We start from the raw sequence: 25052 nt of genomic DNA, 5'->3' as shown, positions 1-25052 counted from the left end.
AGAAGGACTAGTTCTCAAAGAAACTCTGTCCCTGTGGAAAGTGAGTTAGGGTTAACTCACCATAACAGCTTGCAACTCAGGTATTCTTTTTGCAGAGGTTAGAGCAATCAGTAAAACTGTCTTCCATGTTAAGAACCTCAAGTCAGCCAGGTTTAGCTAGTTCAGATGAAGTTAAGTGTCAGCTTTCCTAACACAAAAAATTAGGATCTCAAGGAAAGGCTACTGGTTTATTTGGAGACCTCCTGTTCAAAACCCCTTTCAAAAACACTTTGACATGGGGCTGCATTGAAAGAGGAAGATCCAAGGGCAGACATGCTGAAGTGGCAGATAAAGGAACCCTGACAGAGGAATAAGAAAGGCCATACATTGGGAACTCACACAAATATTATAAGACCAGAAAACAACTAGCCTTGAATGGGCATTAATTATGGTGATGGCACCACCAAGAAAACTGTCTCCATTTGCTAATATTTGATTTTCTAGTAGCCGGCTTTCTTGTCTCCGTTAATATCTGCTGCATGTCCTCAGTCAATAGGTGCCTAAAAGGAATTAAGGACCTATCATCCAGGCAGTCAACTGAAGTTGATTGATGCTATGGTGTATCAAACATATCTGGTCTTGCGTGAGTAGATCCAGTATGTGAGGAAGCCTGTGGTAATTGCCCCTGGCCATTTTCAAAAGAAGGGAGAAACATAATTGTCTGGGCCAGAAGGTAGTCACCCCAATGACCTTACAGGATTCCTTCTGAATCTTGAAAAGTACACTGGCTATTGATGGAAAGGGTGGAAAAGCATACAGTAACTTTCTTGTCCAGGAAAAGAAAGACATCTGCCTTCCAGGCCTTCTTGCATGGAGTCCTGGAACAGAATATTGCCAGTTGATTATTCAGAAAGGAAAAAAGAAGTCTATTTCAGGAACTCCCCACAGATGGAGCAAATCTTGGAAGACCCCCTGATCTAGTTTCCATTTGGGAGGGTCTGGCCTGGTCCTGCTCAATTTGTCTGCCACACACTTTTGCTCTGATGGAATGCTGGATGCCCATAGAGTGTGACTGTGTTGTGAAGCTATAGCCCAAGCTACCATGGCTAGTGTGTAAAGGGGGTACAACCTGGTACCTTCCTGCTTGCTGATGTACCACATGACTGCGGTATTGTCTGTCACAACAGGAAGAGGTCCTAGGGACAACAGATTATTCAGAGAACTGAGTGCCTTGGTCAGGGCAAGTATCTCTTTGACATTTATGTGTTTGCATCAGTCACTGGAGTCCCACTCACCCTGTACTTTTAGCCCTCCTGAAACCAGCTAGAGGCCATGTGTTTGGAAATAGAGGCAGTAGAGAGACTGAGGCATCTAGAGACTGAAGAAAATGAGAAACTGCAACATCTGAAGGCTGAAGAGAATGAGAAACCATGACTCCTATAAGTTGAGGAGGTGGAGAGGCAGAGGCAACATGAAAAGGAGATGCTGACTCTTCATCAGAGTCATGGAGGTAATAAGGAAGGGAGTAACCAAACCCTAGAAGCAACAAAGGTCAGTAAATTTTTTCCACAATTTACAGAGGGGGATCATTTTGACAGTTCCATTCATATGCTTGAGAGGGTATGTAAACAGTATAATGTTGACCAAGGGCTCTGGGTATGGTTCCTGACCCCCTTACTACATGGCAATGCTGTAACTGTTCTTTTCAAACTGTCTGATACTGTTTAAATTATAATGTTGTAAGGAACGGTTTGCTAGAATCTTTTAAGTTAACACCTGAAGCTTATAGAAAAAAGTTTTGAGAGTATAGACGCAAGGCAGATGAAATTGTGTGTGAATATGTTGCTGAACTAAGCACCTATTTTCATAGATGGGTGAGTGGATGTCAGATCACCACTTCTGAAGGGCTGGTAGACATTTTGGTGAGGGAACAAGCCCTTAGCACTTTGCCTGAGGACATGAGAATCTGGTTAGCTGATAGACAATGCAATACTGTAGATGAGTTGGTGAAGAAGGGAGACCTATACCTAGCAAGCAGGGCATCACTGCACAGGAAAGGGACACCCAGTGCTGCTAATCGGTCTAAGGGAACCCATAGTGGGCAGCCTAAACTGCCCCAACAGAGTCCATCAGTAGCAGGGGAAGCCATTAGCCCAGGTACTCATCCAGGACCAAGGGTCAAATGTTTTAAATGCAACCAGTGGGCCCATGTAGCATACAGATATCCACGGAGGCAAGGTGGGGAACAAAAGGTGGGAGAGCCAGTAAGTGGGAATGACAAAATGCCAGCAGTAAGTTGTCTCAAGACAACAAGGGTACCAAACTACCACAAGAGGGTATATCTTATCTTAGTGAATGGGAAAGAGGCCATGGCTAAGACAGACACAGCCTCTGACCTAACCATTGTGAAGCCAGCAATGGTTACAGAGGAGCACTTCTTGCTTAGGCAGTCTACTCCAGTCAGAGCTTTAGGAGGGACCCAATTCCAAAATACCTTTGGCTAGGGTTCAGCTTGACTGGGAGGATGGAAAAGGAAGCAAGCAAGTAGGTGTGTTTGAGGATATCCCTGCAGATGTCCTGATAGGGAATTCATTTTATAATGCAGTACCATGTGTGTATACAGTTACACACTGTCAGGATTGGAGACAAGCATGTGGGTCTAGTAGCCTGGGAAGACCCAGACTGCACATTTGCAGCCAGGACTGGTGAGGTGGTTACTTCAGGGAGGGAGCTACCCTCTAGCAGTGAGACTGAAGATGAGTCACAGCTGCTTGTGGGTACTGATGCTCCCTTGGACAGAGTGACTGCAAGGGCAGACGTGAGTAGTAGTATCCAGTCTGACAGGGAGGCACTGCTGTCAGACAATGCCAGACTTCCTGTGGTAGAGGAGCTGGGAAGGGTTACTAAGAGAGAGTTGAGACAGGCTCAGCTCTTAGACCCTACATTACAAGGCCTGAGGGAGGTAGCTAGTGAGGCACCTTATTCTCAAGGGAAGGGGGAATCTGTATACTGGGACAAAGGGTTACTGTACAGAGAGTGGACCCCAGAGGGAGGGCTAGAGGGTGAGAGAATACAGCAGTTAGTAGTGCCCAGAGCCTACCATCTGGCACTTCTAGCCATAGCCCATGATATTCCCTTTGCAGGGCATATGGGCATAAAACATACAAAGAGACATATTATGCAGAACGTTTAATGGCCTGTGCCAAAAGGTAGGCAAGGTAGAAGACAAGGTGAATGCTCCTTTGATGCCTTTGCCCATAATTGAGGAGCCATTTCAGAGGGTAGCTATGGATATTGTGGGGCCTCTGAGTACCCCAAGTTCCACAGGGAAAAAGTATATCCTAGTGATAGTAGATTATGCTACCAGATACCCTGAAACAGTGACTCTGTCCTCCAAATAGGAAGAAAAGGTGGCAGATGCTTTGTTAGAGATTTTCAGCAAGGTAGGCTTTCCAAAGGAAATGCTGACTAATAGAGCTGCCAGTTTATTGTCAAACCTGCTGGCTTGTCTGTGGAAGTACTGTGGGGTGAAACACCTAAAGATCACACCCTACCATGCCCAGACTAACGGTCTTGTTGAGAGGTTAAACTCTACATTCAAGACGATGCTACGGGCATTTGCAGACCAGTTTAAGATGGTGTGGGACAAAAATTTGCCCCATCTGTTGTTTGCTTACAGACAGGCTCCCTGGGAATCCACAGGTTTTTCACCCTTTGAGTTGCTGTATGGGCACAGAGTGAGGGGATCTCTAGTCCCACAAGGAAAATGTGTTTTGGCATATGTCCTAAACCTCAGGACAAGGCTCAGGGAACTCATGGGCTTGGCCCAGGAGAACCTGGCAGAAACCCAACAACAGAAAAAGGTCTGGTATGACAGGAATGCTCGAGCTAGAGAGTATGCTGTAGGGTAGCAGGTAATGGTTCTCATTCCTGTCATACACAACAGGATGCAGGCAGCTTGGGAGGGACGCAAAACGTGGCAAAGAAGATCAGTGATGTTAACTACATGGTAGAACTGCTAGGCAGGGGCACAAACTGTACCATATTAACATGATGAAACCTTACCATGACAGGGAGGCCCTTGTGCTAAGTATTGGCAATAGGAGGCAGGAGGAGTCTGAGGGGAATTGATGGCTACAGGGAGCCAGGCAGGAAAATCTCAGATTACTATGATGGAGCATAGGGTTGCAGGTATATGATGGGACAGTCCAGCATGGTTCCAGGGTCAGCAATGCCAAGGCAGCTGGAATCTCAAGACAGGGAATGGAGTAAGGTATTCCCAGACAGGCTCAACCCTCTCAAGCGTTTCTCAAGTGTCACTTGAAAAACTAGCTTGAGTCGTGTGGGGGAGGTGACAAACCAAAATGTTGCCAGCCCAGCTAGCTGGAATTGGGTAAATAATTATATGTCACTTGAAAATATTAATATGATTTATATAAAAATGTGACACTGCCAGCCCAGCTATCTGGAATTTTGTAAATAATCATATGTCATTTGCGAATATCAATATGATCCACAGGCTTGTCATATGTTATGTGTACATTAAACTACAGGTGCAGAAGTATGTGTTGAACTGTATGTTATGTACTGAGCTTCAAGAATGTAACCACAGTATACCCAGATGGAAAAGAGCAGAAATGTGTATAAACTATATACCTGTGCAGATGTGTGTTTTAATGGTAGAAGTTGGAACATACAGAGCTACAAAACCTCAAGAAAATAAGTGGAAGTTGTTTTATGATTTTTTTCTCTCTGTTTCAGACACAATGTCTCGAGTTGGAGGTTTTCCTATCGTCTTGAAACAGCAATAATTACTAGGTTTCAAATTTAAAAGTGTTTAACTGTTTTACGACTTCCAGTTCTAGGCAAACTTCTGAAAGATATGTACCTCTGACACAAAAGTGCTAAATTCTAAGTTTCTGTTAGCCTGGGAACTGATGGCAGGCGACAAAGTGTGATGTCATCCCAACTAACCCAGCAGTAATGTGTATTATTAATTTAAGAACTATCCCAGAGAGTGAGTCTGTGGATTTTATATCTTGTCTTAGAGCTGAAAACATACATTCAGCACTTCTCATCTGCATTTGCCTTGCTCTGTAAGTTATTTAGAGCATAGTTTCTTTTAGAGATAGTAAATATTAGTTTAGATGTTTTCTGTATTTATTTGAGACTGTCCTGCAATGTTGTTTTAAAATATTTCCTGTGATTCTGAACTCTGTAGTCACTGTGCTGAGTTGCTGAATATTGTCTTGTTCTTTTACTTATTATTAAATATATTTAAACCTTTTAATTGTGGCTAGTTTGTTCAGAGATATTTAAGCTCTTCGAGTACTTGCATATGTACTTGGTGACACTGTACAGGCCAGTCCTAAATAGCCTTGAAAGTCTTGGTCAAACTTATCACTTGGATAATAGTAACATTACACAGTAGGATTGGTCAACCCTTTGGTAAGGGCCTTAAAGTAGCTAAGGGGTTCTGGTGGCAGTGCTAACTATGGTCTGGGCAGAAGGGGGCATAGTTAGTAAACCTGCGTCAGCCTTTCCCAGGTGTGTGTCTGTGCACAAATCAAATCTCAAAGTGCGTGTGTGTCAGCTATTTGGGCAGGGACATGAAGCACTGGTTGGACAGAGAGTGCTGGGAGGATTTGGCTTGGAACCCTGGCTAAGGACTCAACTCTATAACTGTACGCGTGGGGAGTCTTACTGGGGATGTGGAGAGAGAGGGAGAAACCAGCCCTAGACTGACTGTGATTTGTGTGCTCTTAAGGGAAATTGTACTTTATGTGTGTGTAATTGTCATTTTCCCAATGTGCATGTCCCTCACTGATGCTAGTGGTGAGGATTGAGGCTCCTTGATTACTGGGCCAGGGCAGGGACATCACAGTATCAGCAGAGTCATACACACACTGTAAACAATGAGTAGTGACCTATGCAATAGAAGAAACTAAATTATTTAAAGCAGATTTTTCCTCACAAGAAGAAACTGCAGATAAAACATTCCCTATATTTTCACAATTAGTTGAAACAGAAGTTAACATAAGAGCCTGACAATTCAAAATTATGAAAATCAAAGTTACAGAAGTATACACTTTTCACCCGTACTTATCAATAATTTGTGTTTTGGTTTTATGTCATAGACCCTAAAAGTATGTACAGATTATCAAGTTGCTGCTTCAACAATACTTCTAGAGTTCAATCCTTTCCAAAAAGCCACAGTTGAAATCAAGCCCTGGTAGAATGTGCCTTGACCCTGACTGTAATATTTTTGTTGCAGAGGGAATAACAAAGGATAACAGCCTGAGACAACCACTTGGATGTAGTCTGTTTTGACATAGGTTGTCCCTTTTTCTTACCTTCACAAGAAACGAACAACCGATCGGAAGTCCTGAAAACTTTTGTTCTGTCAATATAGTACATGAGTTGTCTGTAGACATCCTAGATATGGGGTATACTTTCTCCCTCATTTTTAGGTTCAGGAAAGAAAACGGAGAGAATGATAGTTTGGCTTAAAGAAACCCTGGAAACCACTTAATGCAAAAATGATTAGTTCTCAAAGAAACCTCGTCTCTGTGGAAAATGAGACAAGGCTGACCCACCACAACAACTTGCAATTGAGATACTCTTCTTGCAGAGGTTAAAGTAATCAGTAAAACGTTTTTCTATGTTAAGAACCTCAAGCTATCCAGCTGAGCTGGTTAAAATGGATTTACTGTTAGCTTCTCTAACACAAGTCCCTTACATAGTCATTCTGACTTATTTGAATGTCCCTTGTTCTTGGGGGGGTCCTGCTTTCTTTTTGGAATCTCTCTGCCATTGTTTTTTTTAAACACATGCTTACCAGCATTTTGATGAGACTGTTTATTTTGTTTCTTATCAAAAGAAAATCCCTCAGAAAACTTAGAGAAAGAGGGCTGAAAAATCTGAGAGATTCCCCAGTATCAGCTTTCCTCTCATCACACTTTTAGATAACTGATGCGGATGTTCCAAAAACTAAATCTCTATCCAGAGGAGAATTCAAAATCTTATTTTTTACATCATCTGAAAGATTCTGAGAATGCAGCTGGGCAAATCACTGCAACATTGTACCAGTGGCCACAGCCCCGGATGTAGTATCTACGCAGGAATATACACACTTTAAATAATGAATAGTGACCTGAGAAAGTGAAAAAAAACTAAATCACACAATGCAGATTTTTCTACATGGGAGAGAACCACAGATAAAACATTTCTCATACTTTTACAATTAGTCAAAAAAAAAGTTATGTACTCACCATAACATTCCACCTGAGTAGCTGTACTTCATTTGTCTTCAACCTGTGGGTTACGGACCCGTATCGGATCCGAGCCGACAACATTTACTAGCATCTGCTCAGAGCTCCAAACTCCTCCCCTTACCTATAATACACCTTCACTGCCTTCCATCCCCAGATCGAGTTTGCTGAACCTTATACTGATAACCCGACCTGAAAAATTTACTTGTGACCTATACTGCAGCCCGTAGGCTGATCATATGCTAAGGTACGGGGGAAGGAGGGAGGGACGGTTGAAGACAAATGAAGTATAACTACTCAGACGGAACGTTATGGTTAGTACATAACTTCTTTATCTGAAGTAGTTTACTTCATTTGGTCTTCAACCTGTGGGACAGAGTCCCCAGCTACTAAACTCCTCGGAGGCCCTCATGGAAGGATATTCTGGAGCACCACGAACCAAAGGATGCTCTCCTTCTGGAAGTCAAATCCAATTTGTAATGAGAAATAAACGTATGAGAGGAGGACCAAGTAGCTGCAGAACAAATATCATCCAAAGACACTCTAGACCAAAAGGCCGCAGACATAGCCATGGACCTAGTGGAATGAGCTTTCACCTGATCTGGAGGAGACATGCCTCTGTCTTTATAGACCTGCAGGATGCAAGAAGAAATCCATCTAGCTGTAGTGACCTTGGAGATAGGTTTCCCCAAAAAGGGTTTATAAAAGGATACAAACAATTGATCAGATTTACGGAAATTTTTTGTCCTGTGTAAATAGAATCATAACTGTCTATGAACATCCAACAGGTGAAGTTTGTATTCCATCTTGTTAGTAAAATTAGGAAAAAACAAAGGCAAATTGATGGTCTAATTGATAATGACTGGTGATGCCACCTTAGGAAGAAAGGATGGATTGGTTCGAAGGGCAATACTATCTTTGTAAAAAGTCATGTAAGGAACTTTGAAGGACAAGTCTGTAATTCTGAAACCTTTTTGGCAGAGGTAACAGCCACCAGAAAAGCTGTTTTCCCAGATAAAAATTTCAGATTTGCAGTTGCGTCAGGCTTGAAAGGCGAAGCAACCAAAGCTTGAAGAACCATAGTAAGGTCCCATGAGGGAACAGGATCTTTGACCGGGGGGCATAGCAAAAAGATGCTTTTAATAAAGGCTTTGCACAGTCTGGAAGAAGCTAGAGAGACAGAATTCTCGCCCACATGAAAATGAGAGATGGCAGCCAACTGAACCTTGACAGCAGAAGAACTAGCTCCGTGTTGAAAAATATCAGCTAAAAAATCCAGAATGGCGGATATAGGAGCCGTGAAAGGGTCTAAACTCCTCTGAGAGGCCCAAAAGGAAAAACGTTTTCACTTGCTGCGATAAACCTTCCTGGTCGAAGACTTATGAGCAGCCACCAAAATAGATCTAACTGAGGAGGATAGTCCAGGAGTCCTAGCAATCACAGGAACTGAAGTAGCCAAGTTGTGAGCTTCAGGCTGTCCAGATTCAGATGAGGCACCTGTGAAGGGTGTGAAATTAGATCTTGAATGGGATGTAGGATCCAAGGCGGAGCCAGAAGGTGAGACCAAAGGAAGTGAAACCATACCTGCCGAGGCCAGAATGGGGCAAAGAGGATCACTTTGCTCTCCAGTTGATGAGGTTTCTGTAAAACTTCGGAATAAGAGGTACTGGTGGGTAAGCATTCATAAGACTGGGAGGCCAAGCATGAATCAGAGCGTCTCTGGGGGACTCCCCCAGCAAGGATTCAGAGCGAAAATCTCGCTGCACGTCACGTTGGAAGAAGATGCAAAGAGATCGCAGCAAGGTTGACCCCATTCACTGAAGATCTGTTCTGCTACTGACAGATTCAGAGACTACTCGTAAGGCATCGGAATGGTCTGACTTAGCCTGTCCGCTAGGATGTTGGACCACCCCGGAATGTGCTTTGCGATGATAAAGTGACCGTTGGAGATCACCCATTCCCACACTCTCATGGCCTCGCGACAAAGGGGGTAAGATCTGGTCCCTCCCTGTTTGTTGCTATACCAGACCACCGACATGTTGTCTGACTGAATTGCAATCGTTCCCAGAGGAAGAAAGGCATGAAAAGCCAACAACGTTAAAAAGACTGCCCTCATCTCTAGGACATTTATGTGCAAGCTGGTCTCTATGGGGGACCACAGGCCTTGGACTGTCCTGCCCGAACAATGACCACCCCACCCAAGTTGGGTGGCATCCGTGGTCACTGTGGCTTGGGCTGGAACAAAGGGTCGTCCCTCCAAAATGTCCAGAGAGCACATCCACCATATGAGGGATGACCAACAGACTCGACTGAGTTGAATTGGGTATGTCAATGGCAGTTCCAACAGGGACCATTGTACAGCTAGAGTCCATGACAAGCATCAAGTTTTAAACACTCTCTCTGAGGTCAGGAAGATTTTGCACTGACGAGTATCTACCCTGGCACCAATGTAGTTTATCACCTGTATAGGAGCTAGGTGAAATTTGTATGCATTGATTGTGATTCCAAAACGCAGGGCAAGAGTCAGGAAATAATCCCTGGTTTGGGAGAGTAGATGCCTGGTGGGAGCAGTGAGGAGCCAATCGTCCAGGTACAGATGGACCTGAATCCCCTGAAGCCTCAGGTGAGCCGCTACAACCACCATCACTTTGGTAAACACCCTAAGGGCTGTGGTGAGACCAAAGGGTAGGGCTTGAAATTGGCAATGATCGACTCCTAGCCGGAAGCGGAGGAACCTCCTGGAGCTTCTGTGCATTTTTATGTGACAGTAAGCATCCTGGAGGTATAACAAGCACATCCAGTCGCTCTCTTGCAGGTACGGCATGATGGACTGTAATGTGACCATCCGGAACTTCTCTTTGGCAACTGACAGGTTCAAGGTAGAGAGGTCCAGAATGGGCCTTAAGTTCCCCATCTTCTTTGGCACAAAAAAGAACTTGGAGTAGAAGCCTGATCCGGACTGATCTTGGGGGATGGTTTCAATGGCTCGTTTTTCTAACAGCTCGGAAATTTCCTGTGCTGCTGCCTCCCTTTGCATGGGTGATGCATCCGGGAGGTGTCTGGGAGATTTGGGGGAACCCACGAAGGGTATAGAGTATTCTCTGGCTATGATCTGATGCACCCAGTGGTCCATTGTTATGGACTCCCATGCTGCTAGGTGCAAGAACAATCATCCCCTGACTGCCTCCAGAGTAGAGCAGTAGGGCAACCCCTCAGGGTTGCTGCCCGGGTCTGTCCGTGAAAGGTTCTCTAGACCCAAAATTCCTTGGACCACCTCTTCTCTGGGCAGGCATCCATTCTGTCCCCCTCTGCCTCTGGGGGAAGAAGAGCCCCGAGTGTCCTGGGAATACTGTGACTTCCGGAAGCACATCTTCTTTTGCCCTCTCTGGTTCTGGGAAAAAGACCTTTGAGGGTTCGAGAAGTGGATCCCGATGGCAGACCATGTTTTCCCATCCTTCTCACTCTGGACTAATGTCTCTGACGGTCTTACCAAAGAGTGTACAGCCGTCATAAAGGGCACTGGCAAGGGATGCCTTGAAGGGTTCCGAAAATTTACATAACCTGAGCCAGGCGTTGCACCTCATGGACACGCCGGACCCAGCCACCCTAGCCTCTCCTTCTGTAGCATGTGAAAGGAGTTGCATGGACGTGTTAGAGACTGCTTTTAAAGTGGCCATTCTCGCAGAGAACGAAGCCTTGTCCTCATGCGACATGGACTTGGGGGGAAGACTCCTCCAGCTCCTTTACCAGGTCGCATTGGAGTCCAGTGACATGGGCCAGGTAGTTCAGAGCCCTAATCAAAAAGGTAGCTGAAGCGTAAACCTGCTTCTCTAGGCAGTCCATCATCCACGACTCTCGGTCAGGAGGATGGACCAAGGAACTCTCCTGAGCAAGTTCTTTCTTAGTGGGTGCTGCTACCACCATAGCATCTGCGGCGGAGCCCTTGTTCCACGCTGGTCTGTCTATGGGGGGGCTTAAAATCTTATCAGGTCTTTTTGGCATAAGTTCCATAGTGTATGGTTCCTCCCATGCCCGTGAGGTGACCAGACCCACCAAAGGATCCGCAGGAGGGGACACCCAGGAAGTAGAAGGGCCCATGCCGAAAGCCTCCAGGAACACGGACTCATCAGAAAAAAATTTGGGGACAGACCAACCTCCCCACTGGTGAAGAATTTCTATGATGTCTCCAAAGGAGTCATCCTCGGGAGATGACCTAGGGGAACCTTCTCCACCATCCAAGTCCGTGTCTTCGGTGAGGGACTTGGGGGAGTCCAAGTGCCTCCTCTTGCACATACGTTTGTGCGGTACCTCTCTGGTGGGGCTCTCCAGGGGGAGCTTGCAAGCCACTTGTTCCTCAGGGGGAATCGTCTGGGGCTCCTCGAGCATGGGCTGTCTCTCTGGTAAAATGATGGGGACTGTAGAAAGAGCCGGAGGGGTCTGGGTGGAGTCCAAGGGGGCAGTCAGGGGTCTTGATCCAGCGGAGAGAGCCCTCTCTACCACGTCAAACGCTGAAGGAGAGCAAACCTCCTGAGAAACCAATAAGGAGGCCGGTCTCCCTGGGTCTGAGAGAATCAAACCCGGGCCCGAGGTGGACGGAGCTTTGAGGAAGGGAACATGACCCGACAAAGTCGGAGCCGAAAAAAAAGGTTCCAATCCCTCAGATTCAACACCCAAGCTCCAGCTCAGATCTGAGCTGGTCAGATCTGACACGCTCCAGGCAGCTGTCGGCATTGAGGAAGCAGGTACCATCGGCGCCGACCCCCTGACCAAAGCCAACCTTGGATCCGAATACTCCAAACCCGATGGTCAGATCAAAGAAGGAGATATAGGCTGGAAAAAAAGGAAGCGAGCTCCTAAGGGGGGGGGGGGGGCTGGCAAGACCCCCATCTGGATCTGAGTACGGATAAACCTCATCATTTTATCCAGATCAATGTCAGACAAGGACTGGGTGGACCTCAACGAGGCCAAGCTTTCTGACCTGGCGGGTCGAGGCACCGAGGCCCGAGAAGATAAACGTGGCTCCTCTGGCTCTGGGGAGAAAGTACAGTTTTGTACCTACCATAAATGTAGATGTTCGAGTGTATACACTACTGCAGTCATTACACTTGGGTTATCCTGCCGTCAGGTGGTTCTCCAGTCGGCCTGAGTTCCAAAGTCTTGGTCCAGCGTCAGTTGCTGTCGCCTCCTCCCTGACGTCAGTGCGACAGGAGTATATAAGATGCAGCCGACGCCATTTTCTTCAGTTTTTCTTGCCCCAGATGTCAGGTGCCCCCAAAAAGGTAGACAATTCAAATTGCTAATAAAACATACATAAGAAAAGCAATCAAAAACATTCAGTTACCAGCAAATACTCCCTCATAGGTAGTAAAGGGTAGAAAACATAGGTACGTACCAGCAAGTAAGAGGGGAAGGAGAGACTGTAACCTTGTCTGCAGCAGTGTATACACTCGAACATCTACATTTATGGTAGGTACAAAACTGTACTATGTTCATGTTACACTGCTGCAGTCATTACACTTGGGTGGAATCCGAAAGCTGAGGTAGGGTGGCTGGTTCTATAAGGCATTAAGGGTGTCTATAAGGCCCTGCAGCACTGCAGTGGCAAAGCCAGCTCTGGATTTAGAGTATAGAGGCAGATGGTAATGCTTGGTGAAGGTATGTACAGAGCTCCAAGTTGCTGCTTCCAAAATATCTTTGGTAAGTACTCCTCTGAGGTAGGCAGATGAAGTGGCTGCTGCCCTGGTGGAGTGAGATCTAATGCTGTTAGGTACAGGTTTCCCATGGTGTATGTAGCAGAAACGTATACAGTGTCCTATCCATTTTGAAATTGTCTGTTTTGAAATGGCTTTTCCCTGTGCTCCTGCAGCATATGCTACCAATAATTGCTCAGATTTTCTGAAAGCTTTGGTTTTGTCCAAGTAGAAGCGTAACTGCCTGTGTATGTCCAAAGAATGCAGTAGTCTCTCCCCTTTATTCTGTGGATTTGGATAAAAAGTTGGCAAGTGAATAGTTTGGTTTAGAGCCACATTTGATACCACCTTTGGCATACACGTAGGGTTAGTTCTTAAAGACACCCTGTCTTGGTGGAAAATGATGAAAGGTTCCACTGCCATTAGTGCCTGTAATTCTGAAAGTCTTCGTGCTGATGTTACTGCCAGGAGCAGAGCAGTTTTCCAAGATATATTTTAAATCTGCTGTGTTAGCTGGCTCAAAAGGAGGTAAAGTAAATTTTTCCAATACAAAGTTAAGGTCCCAAGTTGGAGTAGGTGCTCTACGGGGCAGTCTTATGTTTTTAGCCCCTCTGAGGTACTGTTTAGCAAAGGATTAGAGAAAGTTGGTGGATCCGTGTTGTAATGAGCAGAGATGGCAGAGGTGTGGATCCTGATGGATGAAAAGGAGAGGCCCTTGTCCAGCATCGCAGTTAAATATTGTAGTATCTGCGGAATATTTGGGACAAGAGGGTCAAGGCTGTGAGCCTTGTTCCATAGGTTCATAGGTTCATACTAGGCTATCTGCCCAAGGGCATTTATAAGCCTAGCCCATAGTTGGCTGCTTTTTCCCACCCTTTAGTTTGAAAAATAAAAATATCATTCTATCATTTTTCTCAAAGTCTGTCAAGCAGTGAGTAGTAATCTGATCCCCATCATGGATCTCCCATCCATTGAGTCAAGATTCCTCTTGAACAATGAGCAGGTTGGTGCTCTGGCCCGCTGGATGTATTTGAGTTCCATAGCAGGGAGCTCTTGATCTGTCCCTGGTGTGTGAGGCTTAAATTCGCGCCCTGTTTATAACCGTGTCAGGTTTATTTCCTCTGAGATCTTGATTTTTGGGATCTACATTTTTCATCAAATCCATGGGCATCATCACCACTATGTTTGGCCTGGCCTTATACCCTGCAGGCACAGTGCACCTCTGAAGCAAGCTGTGAGTCTCAGTGGAGGCAGCAGAAGACATATTTTGAGACCCTTTATCCTTTTGGTGAGGACTTTTCCTTTTGGTGAGGCTGCTTTTGTGTCTGGTCAGATACATGGTGTCTGGTCAGATTGTACTCAATCCCTAAGTCTAATGGTGATGAGTACCTGGGGGTGATGACCTCCCTGATCTAGGACCTTCATGATCCCTGATCCCAGATCAGTAGTGATTTTACTTTTTACTTTCAACATGAAAACTCAGTCAAGCGAACTACTTTTTCCCTATGAGTGGATCAAGCCTGACTCCTCAGTGGTGCTCAGATTTTTGGCTGCTATTGTTTTTTTCATTTCCTTGCCTTTGTTTCAGAGTGGTATATTTGTTTGGTTTGGCGTTTTCCATGGAGTTATCATTTATGACCAGTTTTTTTTTGGCGGTGGACTTCATGTCTGGCTCTATCTGTAGTTTGTGTGAGGGCCTTCTGGAGGATATCTGTGTCAGAAAGTGTTTGCTTGTACTTCCTTTGCCAGCCATGTGCTTGTGAGATTTAAAAGTTGTGACCCTGTCTGCAAGGACTGTAGCTGTGGGGGCCTATGAACTGACACAAGGAGACTGGGTTGACATGGCTGTGCTTTGTCCTGACAGGCTTTGAGTCTGACATGGCTCAGTAAGTTGATCTTGTAGTGTGTTGACCCTTTCGGTTCTGTACTTTTTTTGATTTGTGTGGGTCCCTTGTCGTGCCATGGAGGTTCAGGTCGAGGACCAAGGTTCCGTAGGCCCTTGCTCATAGGCCTTTGCCATCAAGAGGATTTAAAAGGCAACCAAGTTATTTAGGCAAGGAACTGCAAACTTCTGGACCAAAATCTGCAAGTTTGAGATGTCTTTATGCCTGTGAAAAGTTATGATGCTCTTTGTCTTGCCTTTGCATTTAATTGCAGATGGAAGTCTGGGCCGCCATTATGGCGCTTGTGCAGGCTTCCTTTAGTAAGGGGTCCAGGGTCGGGCGGGACCACAATCCTTGGATGTGGAGGTGAGGTGAGGATGAAGTTAGGACCATGTCGATTTGTGAACTGTCTAAAGTTAGAGGCCCTGCCTGAGCTGGCATCCTTAACATGGAACATTCTGGATTGCATCCGATCTATGGTTAAGTGAGGGCATCCCTTACCTGGGGGGTTTTTGTGCAGGGGGGGCTTGTTCTCCCTTGGTAGCTTAATGAGATGTTTGGGGGCTACAATCCTTTGACCAAGACCTCCTGTGGAGAGAGGAATGTGTAGGTTCAGTAATTTTCATCTCTTAGGTTCAATGAATTCTATAATAGGGACCTGTAGTTTCCAATGATTTTTCTATTATTTTTGTCCTAGGTTTAAGTTTCCTCTATTTGTTCTAACTCTAAATAATCTAGCTTTAGTCCTGATTATTTTTTTCAAAATTTTCCTTGCTTTATTTTTCCTTGGATCATTTTTTTCTTGCTCTTTTAATTTTTGTAGAGTTTTTTTTTTTCTTGAAGCTTATCGAGTTACTTTATCCTTGGTTTCCTTCTTTCCTTTAGAGCCTTTAGCCTTCCTCACTCTTAGTTTTGTTTGCCTTGCCTTGGGTATGCAGAGTCGTAGTTGTTGGTACAGAGCCCATAAGTTTTTGTTCCTGGAGTTTTGTTTATGCAATAGTGAGGCTGCGGTTTTTAGTAGTGTGTACTTTTTGTTTTGAAAATTTAAAGGAGACCTTACTAGTGTTTTAAGGGCTTGGCTTTAGGTTTGGAAAGTTTTTACTGTTGAAGTTTTTGTGTCCAGGTTTTTTTTGGTGGAGTTTCCTTTCATAGATTAGTTTATGATCTGATCTCACCCATGGAGGGTATGAGTTTAGGTATATATGATTCTCCCGTGGGGTGATGATGAGGAAAAGTATGATTGATTGTTAGTTGGTGATGATGAGAGTAAGTTTGGTCTCTGTTCTGTGGGTGAGAAACTAGTTCATGATGGGGTTTGGTGTGTTAGGAACAGAGTGTTTGTTGGAGTGTTGTGAGGTGGCCTGAGTTTAGTAGTATGATTATGAGGGGTACATTGTTCCTCCATTGTGAGTGTTTTTGGTGAGGCATGCATCCTCCAAATGTTTTCAGGAAGGCCATGTGAGGTTCTTGAGTTTGAGAGCACTGTGCTCTCTCCTATGCTGCCTTTGGTTGTGAGTCTCCTTCCAGGCACAGAATCTCTTCCATTTATCTGAATAGGCTTTCCTGGTACTAGGCCTTCTGGCCTCCAGAATGACATCCGTAACAGCTTTGGAGAGAGGCATTGCTTGCGTGACTAAATAATCTTCCATGCAGCTAGGTTTAAAGTCTTTAGCTGGCTTGAAGTATCCGATTGTTGTGCTGAGTCAGCAGATGTGGGATTTGAGGCAAAATCCAGGGTGGTCCTTGTGCTAAGTTCTTTAAGACTGGGTACTAGTGCTGGCGTGGCCAGTCTGGTGCAATCAGGATCACCTTTGGCTCTTCTTGCCTGGCTTTTATGAGTATCTTTGGAAGGAGAGGTAATGGTGGGAAAGCATATACTTGTAGGTTTCTCCAGCTGAATGAGAGGGCATCCACTTTCCATGCTTGTGGATGCTAAGTCCTTGTGCAGAATTTCTGTAGCTGGCAGTTCATTGGGGATGCAAACAGATCTATGTCCAGGCTCCACCATTTCTGTGTTATCATTCTGAATATCTGTGGATTCAATTCCCATTCGTGGGGATCCATGGTGTTTCTGCTTAAGTCATCTGCCAGTGTGTTTTTCTCTCCTGGCAGGAATTGTGCTTGCAGATGAACTTGGTAGTTTAGAGCTGTGTTCCACAAGGTCATGGCTTGTCTGCAGTGGGGATAAGAGTGATTGCCCCTTTGCTTGTTTATGTACCACATAACTGTGGTGTTGTCTGTGTTTGGTAGTAGTTGTCCTGGATGCAGCAGGTCTTCGAAGGCTATGAGGGCATTTTGTACAGCTAACATCTCTTTTTAATTGATGTGAAGATGCCTTTGTTCTGCGGGCCATTTGCCCTGAATACATTTTCCTGCCATGTGTGCTCCCCAGGCGTAATGCGATGCATCTGTTGTCAGTGTTTGCCTGGCTGTGGGTTGAGTAAAAGGCTGTCCCTTGTTGAGGTGACAAGCTTGAGCCCACCATCAAAACTCCTGTTGAAGGCAAGGAATTAATGGTATAACTGTTTCCAAACTTTGACAGTGTTGTGACCAGACATTCTTTAGGTACCATTGTAGTTTCCTCATATGCAGTCTGGCATATGGAATTAGTAGTATGCAAGATGCTATGTAACCCAAGGCCTGCAGAATTTTTCTTGCAGGGAGCTGGGTTCTTGTTGCCATCAATTGCAAATATTGAGTCAGTTGTCCTTGCTTGTCTGGATGAGATAGGCCATCTGGGCCGTTGTATTCAAGCTGGCACCCAGGAATATTATCTCTTGTGAGGGCACTAGTTTTGATTTCTTTTAGTTTACTGTGTACCCTAGGCAACTTAATAACTTTTTTACAAACGCCAGATGCTTTAGAAGACTGTCCTTGCTCTCTGCTTGAATCAGGCAGTCGTCCAGGTATGGATACATTTGAATTCCTTTCTGTCTGCAAAATGCAATTACTGGTGCCAGGCACTTTGTGAAGACCCTGGGCGCAGTAGATAAGCCAAAGGGCAGAGCAGAGAATTGGTAATGCATTGAACCAGCTATGAATCTGAGGTATCTTCTGCAGTTTTGTCTGACATGGACATGCAGGTATGCCTCCTTGAGGTCCAAGGTTACGAGCCAAGCTTTCTTGCCCAGCATGGAAAGAAGCTGCTGTAGTGTCAACATTTTGAATTTCGGTACATCCAGGTAAGTGTTTAGAGAAGAAAGATCCAGAATGGGCCTCCAGGCTTTGTCCTTTCTGGGAACCAGAAAGAGTCTTGAGTAAAATCCTTGTCCTTGCTCCTGTGATGGTACCTTCTGAATAGCTCTCATGTCCATGAGTGCTGTTATTTGTTTTTGAGCCTCTGCCCATTGATTTGGTGGCAGATTTGGCATTCCTTTTAACCTTGGCAGAGTGAGAAAGTGGAACCTGTAACCTTGAGATACAATGTTGAGAACCCATTTGTCTTTGGTAATCATATGCCAATTGTGATAGAAAAGTGCCAGTTTTCCTCCCAAGGGGGCTGCCAAGAGTGGTAAGTCATTGGGGCTGTTTTTTTATATGGTTGGGGCCTGTCTTCCCCTTCTTTCTGGCCTGATGCACCCCGTTGTCGAGGCCTGTAAGGACCTTGTGGTTGACCTCTACCTCTTGGACGTCTGTATCTGCCCCTTTGAGGTCTGTCTGTAGCTGGAAAGGACCAATTCTTTGTTGGCCAATTTCTGGTAAATCAAGGAGGCTGAACCTGTAAGAAATCCTTCACGGTTTGCATACATTTTGCCTTATCCTCCATTTTCTTTAATACCTCTTCTGCCATAACTCCAAATAACACATCCTGCTGCAAAGGTGCATCCAATAGTTTTGCTTTAACATGATCTGGTAACGTAATTTCTTTTAACCAAGCATGTCTTCTAATGACTGAACCTGTAACTGCTGCTCTACAGGAGGCCTCTAAAGAATCAAAACCACAATGCAAAGTATGTTTTCCCACTTGTTCAGCTGCATGCAATAAATCCTGCATTTCCTTAAAATTAGGAGGATCTGAATCTGGAAGCATTTTTGTTTCAACTGAGACATCAAAAATTGCTGATATTTTAGCATGTGAAACTGGCAATTTAAGGCCCTCATTGCTAAAGTTGCAGACGTATATACTTTCTTCCCCCATCTGTCTAATGCTCTGGAATCTCTGTCAGAGGGGACTGGATTCTTTGCTGATGAGGCCTTAACCCCTTTGGGTCCCTGAGAAATAGTTCAGGGTCAGCAACAGGGCTTTTATAAAGAAATTTGCATGAGTCAGGGACTCTGTAGTATCTATCAGGTTTAACGGGGGCTGAATCAGGATTTAAACTGGATTCCGTATACACATCATCCACAATATCTGGTGGAACAGCATGGGGTCTGTGTTTAGGTAATAAAAAGAAGTCTCTGAGCCTTTTCTTGGATTCTGAGTAATCCTGGCCTTCCCAATGGAAATGCTACCTCATGGTATGTAAGGTTTCCAGAAAGGAGTAGTCCTCAGGCGGAGAGGCTGATGGAATTGATTCCTCAGCATCAGAATCCTCATAAGGGGGTAAGGAATATCCTAAGTCTGAGGATGAATCTGAAGAGATGGACACCTGGTCGGATGAGTCATAGTCTGCATCCTGTCTAGGCCATTTATCAGGAGGGGGATGGGATCCCCTGATCAGAGTGATTAGGTCTTCGGCCATTTTGAGCATTTGTTTCTTAGGCATGGAGGCCTGTCCTGGAGAATGCTGCATTTGTTTCTTTGTTTATAAAGGAAGTTTAGACTTAGCAGAAGGTTTAATGCTTAACTGAGTAGGCCTGAAAACACCCTCTGAAACTGTGGGTTGTTCAGCTACTCCGGATCCCTCTGAAGAGTTAGTTTCGGTAGGCTGAAAGTCTTGTGCGTCCAAAGGCCCAGCCAACTCCACATGGGAGTCAGTAGTGGCCTGTGGTTCTACAGAAGCGGTCGTCAGGGGCTGTGAAGGTGCCTCGCTGAAAACCGGAGAACCGGCGACTGGCCTAGAAGAGGCTTCGTCATCAGTTTTGGGCCTCGGATGCCTATCCTTGTCTTTGCGCTTTTTATGTATTTCAGTCGTCGTTAGTTCTGATGGCATGGTGTAATTGAATTTTCTGCCAAAATAATGTCGGGCAAAATCAAACCAACGTTTAATAGTGCGCTTGTTAAACCTAGCACAAAACCGACAACCAGTGATGTTGTGGTCTGGGCCTAGGCATGGGATACAATAAGAATCAAAATCCTTATGAGGTATTTGCTTCCCACAAGAAATACAGTTATTAATTTTTACTGACATCGGTCTGAGGCAAGAAAAAGTTTCCCCAACGGGGTACTTAGCTTTGTAGGAGACTTCGGTTCTGGATTCGGAATGAAAATCTCAGGAGTCGGCCGACCAGCACTTGCGAACTGCTTTTGCTTCGGGCACCACACAGCAAGAAAGACTGAAGAAAATGGCGTTGGTTGCATCTTATATACTCCTGTCGCACCGATGTCAGGGAGTAGGTGACAGCAACCGACGCCGGACCAAGACTTTGGAACTCAGGCCGACTGGGGAACCGCCTGACGGCAGGATAACCCAAGTGTAATGACTGCAGCAGTGTAACACGATGAACATCATCGGAGATCAGAGCCAAGGGGATTCACGGATCCGGAATGTTTTTACAGGTGAAGGGAAGTCTGGAGACCTCTTTCGCTTTTTCCCCCACCTTCGACTCTCTCTCCTCCTCTCTGCCCCTTTTCCACTCTGCTTCCATAGGCTTTTGAACAGGAGCTTGAGTCCCAGCCTGGGAGGGAGGAGAAGCCAAGGGAAGAGAGGAAGGAGAGGCGACCACAGTAGCCGCTGTGACTGAAGCCGGAGACGAGGAAACAGTCTCTGAAGGGGGAGGGGAGGCCTCTGAGGGCCAACTTGGCCTTCCTATCCTTAATGGCGCAGGGCTGAAAGCCCGCACATATACTGCAGTCCACACTTAGATAGGCCACACCCAAGCACATAACACACAGTGTGTGGCCATCCGCAGGGGATAATTTATGACCACACTCAGTGCATCTCTTGAAAATAGGCTTGTCAGCCATTCTATCAGAAGAGAGAAAATATTTAAAGAAAAAAAGTTATTTTCTTCTCTCTGACAACACCCACTCATCACACACACACAAGAAACACAGAGGGGAGAGGGGAAGCAAAAAATCCACACAACTATAGAAACTAATCTAAAAATCCTAAAACAGTAGAACTGGACGCACCAAGCGAGGGGGGAGAAAGGGGTACCTATTCTACCACTACCTAACAATTTTTAAAGAAAATAAATAGTTTAAAGGTTTTTTACCCACTTGAAAAGTTGGAGCCCAAGAGATCATGATGCAAAGCTATTCGTAACAAACGAGATCTGGGGATGGAAGGCAGTGGATGTGTATTATGGGTAAGGGAAGGAGTTTGGAGCTCGGAACAGATGCTAGTAAAAGTTGCCGGCTTGGATCCGATGCGGATCCGTAACCCACAGGTTGAAGACCAAATGAAGTAAACTACTTCAGATTAAACTTTAACCTATAAGCCTGACAATTCAAAATTCTAAAAATTAAAGGTGCAGAAGCTTACACTTTTTCCCAAACTTATCAGTTCTTCTACCATCCTTGTAAAAAGGGGAAGGATTAAAATCATACCTCTCAACCTCTTAGAGCAAGAAATCCTAGACAAAGCCATAAATAAAAGTGGGACAAAGGCCCAAAAGTAGGGAAAATTTTAAAATATTGCTCTTACAAACTTAGAAAGTTGATAGAATAACAGGTTTTGCATTAGCATGAATTTTCTGAAAAGTATTGTAGATCAATATGCATGTATACTTTTAAGAAGCCTTCTAGGGGCTTGCAGAAGTGTATAAATACTGAGCACGTGCAAGCCTGACCACATTTTGTAGTACGCTGTTGAGATGTAAACATGTACATCTGTGTAGTCTGTCAGTTAATCAGTTTGTTTATATTTCATACTGCTGCCATCCTGATGTGTTTCTGTGTAAGAAAGCATATAAATGAACTACCCTACCTGTTTGTCTTCAGTGGTAAAACTCATCAGTTCACTTACCAAAGGACCTAGTTCCAACACTCCAAGAGTACTTCTTTCCTCTCAAGCTAATCCCTTTAGATTTCTAAATGTAAAATTTCTCATTTCAGAGCTTAGGGGGTATAGCAATAAGGCATGGATTAGTTTACCATAGCCTTTTACCAAAGCTGAGGGAGAAGGAAGACTGCATGCTAATGAACATGGCATCTCACTTCTGCACTCCAATGTCCATTTATTTTAATACGTTGTTGTAGGTTAAGTATTTTGCTCCTACAAAAGATGCAGTTCCTCCACTGAAATACACCTTCCACTGCAAGGCTTCAGTGTCTTTCCCACATTTAGACCACCAGCAGCAAGGACAGGGGCAAAAGGTGAAGGAGTCTCAATCAATATTAGCAACAAGCATAATTCTAAGTTGGTTAAACAGGACAATGCCCTGGAATTTATCCACCTGCAAATCACCATAGACTAAGGTCCTATAGCATATCACATAAGCTATAAGTCACCTTATATGTCCCTAGAATCTAATAGCTCATACTTGGCGCAACAATTCCTGTACTTTATTAATACAAATACACTTGACCAGAAAAGGCACACACCCACCACATGCTCAAACATACTGGACCTGGTACTCACCAATACGGGACAGCTCTACACCCCCCAACTATAAACACACCGTCAAATATGGATCACCTTAAAGCCCTATCTGTACACTCTGTCTCCTACAGGTTACTGAAATGCAAGCTATGCCCGGCATAAAAGGCATCCTTGGATCCAGCTCTGATGGACTTTTTGCACATCTGCAAAATGAACAGCATCAGAACCACTAGATCCAAGAATTTAAATTTTGCTTGCGAAGTAAATAAGACATGTTGGTATGTGCCTCAGAGGAGCCACAAGCTCCAGAACAGGCTCCTTATCCATGTGAAACAGTCAATCCCTAACCTTATTTAGGTGCAACCTAGACCAATAATTAATCCTGGGTCTGGCCTCCATGTCTCTTGATAGACAGAGGCAGACAGTAATGCCCAAACATACTTCCCCAAATACCTCAAAAACTTCCTAACTAACATACCCACTCCTAATAAATGCCCATGACACAAAGGGTCACAAGTGGGTTAGAATGCAGAGCTATGCTTATAAAGGCCCTGGTGGTCATTAGCATATCATATAACTATGAACCTATGACCCAATTTACAAAGATTAATTAAAAAGCTTTAGTAATGTGATATAACTTCACACTTCCAAAGGGACTGCTTTCTGCACAAAGCTCACAGCTCCTAAATTAATCAAACACCAACCATAACTAAAATACTAATACAAACATAAACAATACAAAACAGAACAGACACCTGTAACTCAAGAAATGAAAGCTGTGGAAAAAAACAAGCAAAACATTTTGTTTTCTAGCAGTCTTTGTTAGTTAAATTATATCATATTTGCAAAACCTCCATCTGGAGACAGAGTGCATACATATGGCAACAGCCACAAAACAAAGTGAATAGTCAAAAGATGCAGGGATGAACAATGACGCCGTCCAGCAAGTATGCTTTTCAGTTTTCCTTCTCTTGAGCTCCTGCACCTCAGCGTGCTCATATCAATTAAATGCCAATCATCTCCAGGATAAACTGATAAATATCAAAAGCTGCAGTTCAGAGGGCTATGCAGTCAACACAGTGACTGTTGACATGCAGCCTAAATGTCATGTGAACAACAGGCAAAAATCATAGGTTGGTACTAGGCTATCGGCCCTAGGGCCTATACAAGCCTAGCCATAACAATTCCCTGGATATTTCTTCCCGCAATATTTACTTCCCTGGACCCCTGTCTAGCAGGGCGACTGACGTGATCCCCGGGGTGAATTTCCTATCTCCCATCCAATCGTCAAGGTTCCTTTTGAAGAGCGCCAAGGAGGTGCTCTGCTTGACATGTATGAGCAGTCTATTCCAGAATATGGGGAGTCTCTGGGTCAGGAACCTATCCCTCCAGCATGTTTTGTTCATTATGATGACAAGGTTTAGATCCCTGGAGCGTGTGGCTCTGAGGGATTGGGATTTCTTTAAGTGGAGCATGTCCAGCAGCTCAGGGTTTGACATGGCCTTGTATGTTAAGCAGAGATCACCTGTGAGTAGATGATATGCCAGAGAGTATAGCTGGAGTTTTTTTAGATGGTCAGTATAGGGCATCTGCTTTAGGCCTGTGATTCTTTTAGTGAGGTATTTCAGAGGCCTTTCCAGCTGTTGCAGATGTCTTGTGTGGTACATACCAAACGGGGTGTTGTACTCTATAATGGGTCTAATGAGGGATGAGTACAGTGGGACAATGACTTCCTTTTTTCTGGATGAAAAGCCCTTAGTGATGAGGTGTGCCACACAGCAGGATTTCCTGACTGTTGTGGCGATATGTTTATCGAAGGTGAGACCACTGTCCACCTGTGTCCCTAAGTCTCTCATCACACTTTCGGTGTTTAGTGTACTGCCACCTATGTGGTAATCCATGGGTACATGTTTTTTCCCAAAGGGGATAACTATATATTTCTTGGCATTAAGCTTGAGCCCATGGCTCTGGCACCAAGCATCTGTTTCTGTAAGGCCCTTTTGTAGAATATCCACATCATTTGGGGATTCAATTATGGCTCTCAGTTTGCAGTCATCTGAGAACTTTGTTAGCCAGAGTCCCTTAGTGTTGGCCTGTACTTCAGAGAAGTAGATGCCAAACAAGAGCGGTCCCAGGACTGAACCCTGAGGTACTCCACTTGTTTGGAACTGGATTTGGAGTGGGCTACTTTTACAGTCTGGGTTCTGTCAGTAAGCCAGTTGGCAACCCATCGAGTGACGTAGGGATTTATGCCCAGCTTAGTAAGTTTATCTATGATTCCAGAGTTTGGAATGGTGTCGAAGGCCTTGGTGAGGTCCAGATAGGCTGTGTGGACTGCCTTACCCTTGTCCACAGCTCTGGAGACTGATTCAAAGAAGTCAATCATGTTCAAGAGACAAGATCGGCCCTTCACAAACCCAAACTGGGTGGGGTCCAGTGTTTGAAGGTTGCCAATGTCTTTGTTTATAAGTTCCATGATAATGCGTTCCATGGTTTTGCAGATCAGGCTCGTCAGACTGATGGGATGGTAGTTCCTGGGATCCAAGGTGGATCCCCCCTTGTGGAGTGGGATAACTGTAGCTG

General features: G+C 44.7%; 1 protein-coding gene across 2 annotated transcripts in view; it reads right to left on the bottom strand.

Annotated features, from left to right (window-relative positions):
• Positions 1–25052, bottom strand: part of SZT2 (SZT2 subunit of KICSTOR complex) — a 3556133-nt gene that overhangs the window by 2049447 nt on the left and 1481634 nt on the right. The gene's annotated exons all lie outside the window — the stretch shown is intronic.

Source organism: Protopterus annectens, chromosome 10.part0, assembly GCF_019279795.1.
Source record: "Protopterus annectens isolate FY-2018-M chromosome 10.part0, PAN1.0, whole genome shotgun sequence".
NCBI lineage: Eukaryota > Metazoa > Chordata > Ceratodontiformes > Protopteridae > Protopterus > Protopterus annectens.
The sequence above is the reverse complement of the archived record's forward strand: the minus strand, read 5'-3'. Positions and strand labels throughout refer to the sequence as shown.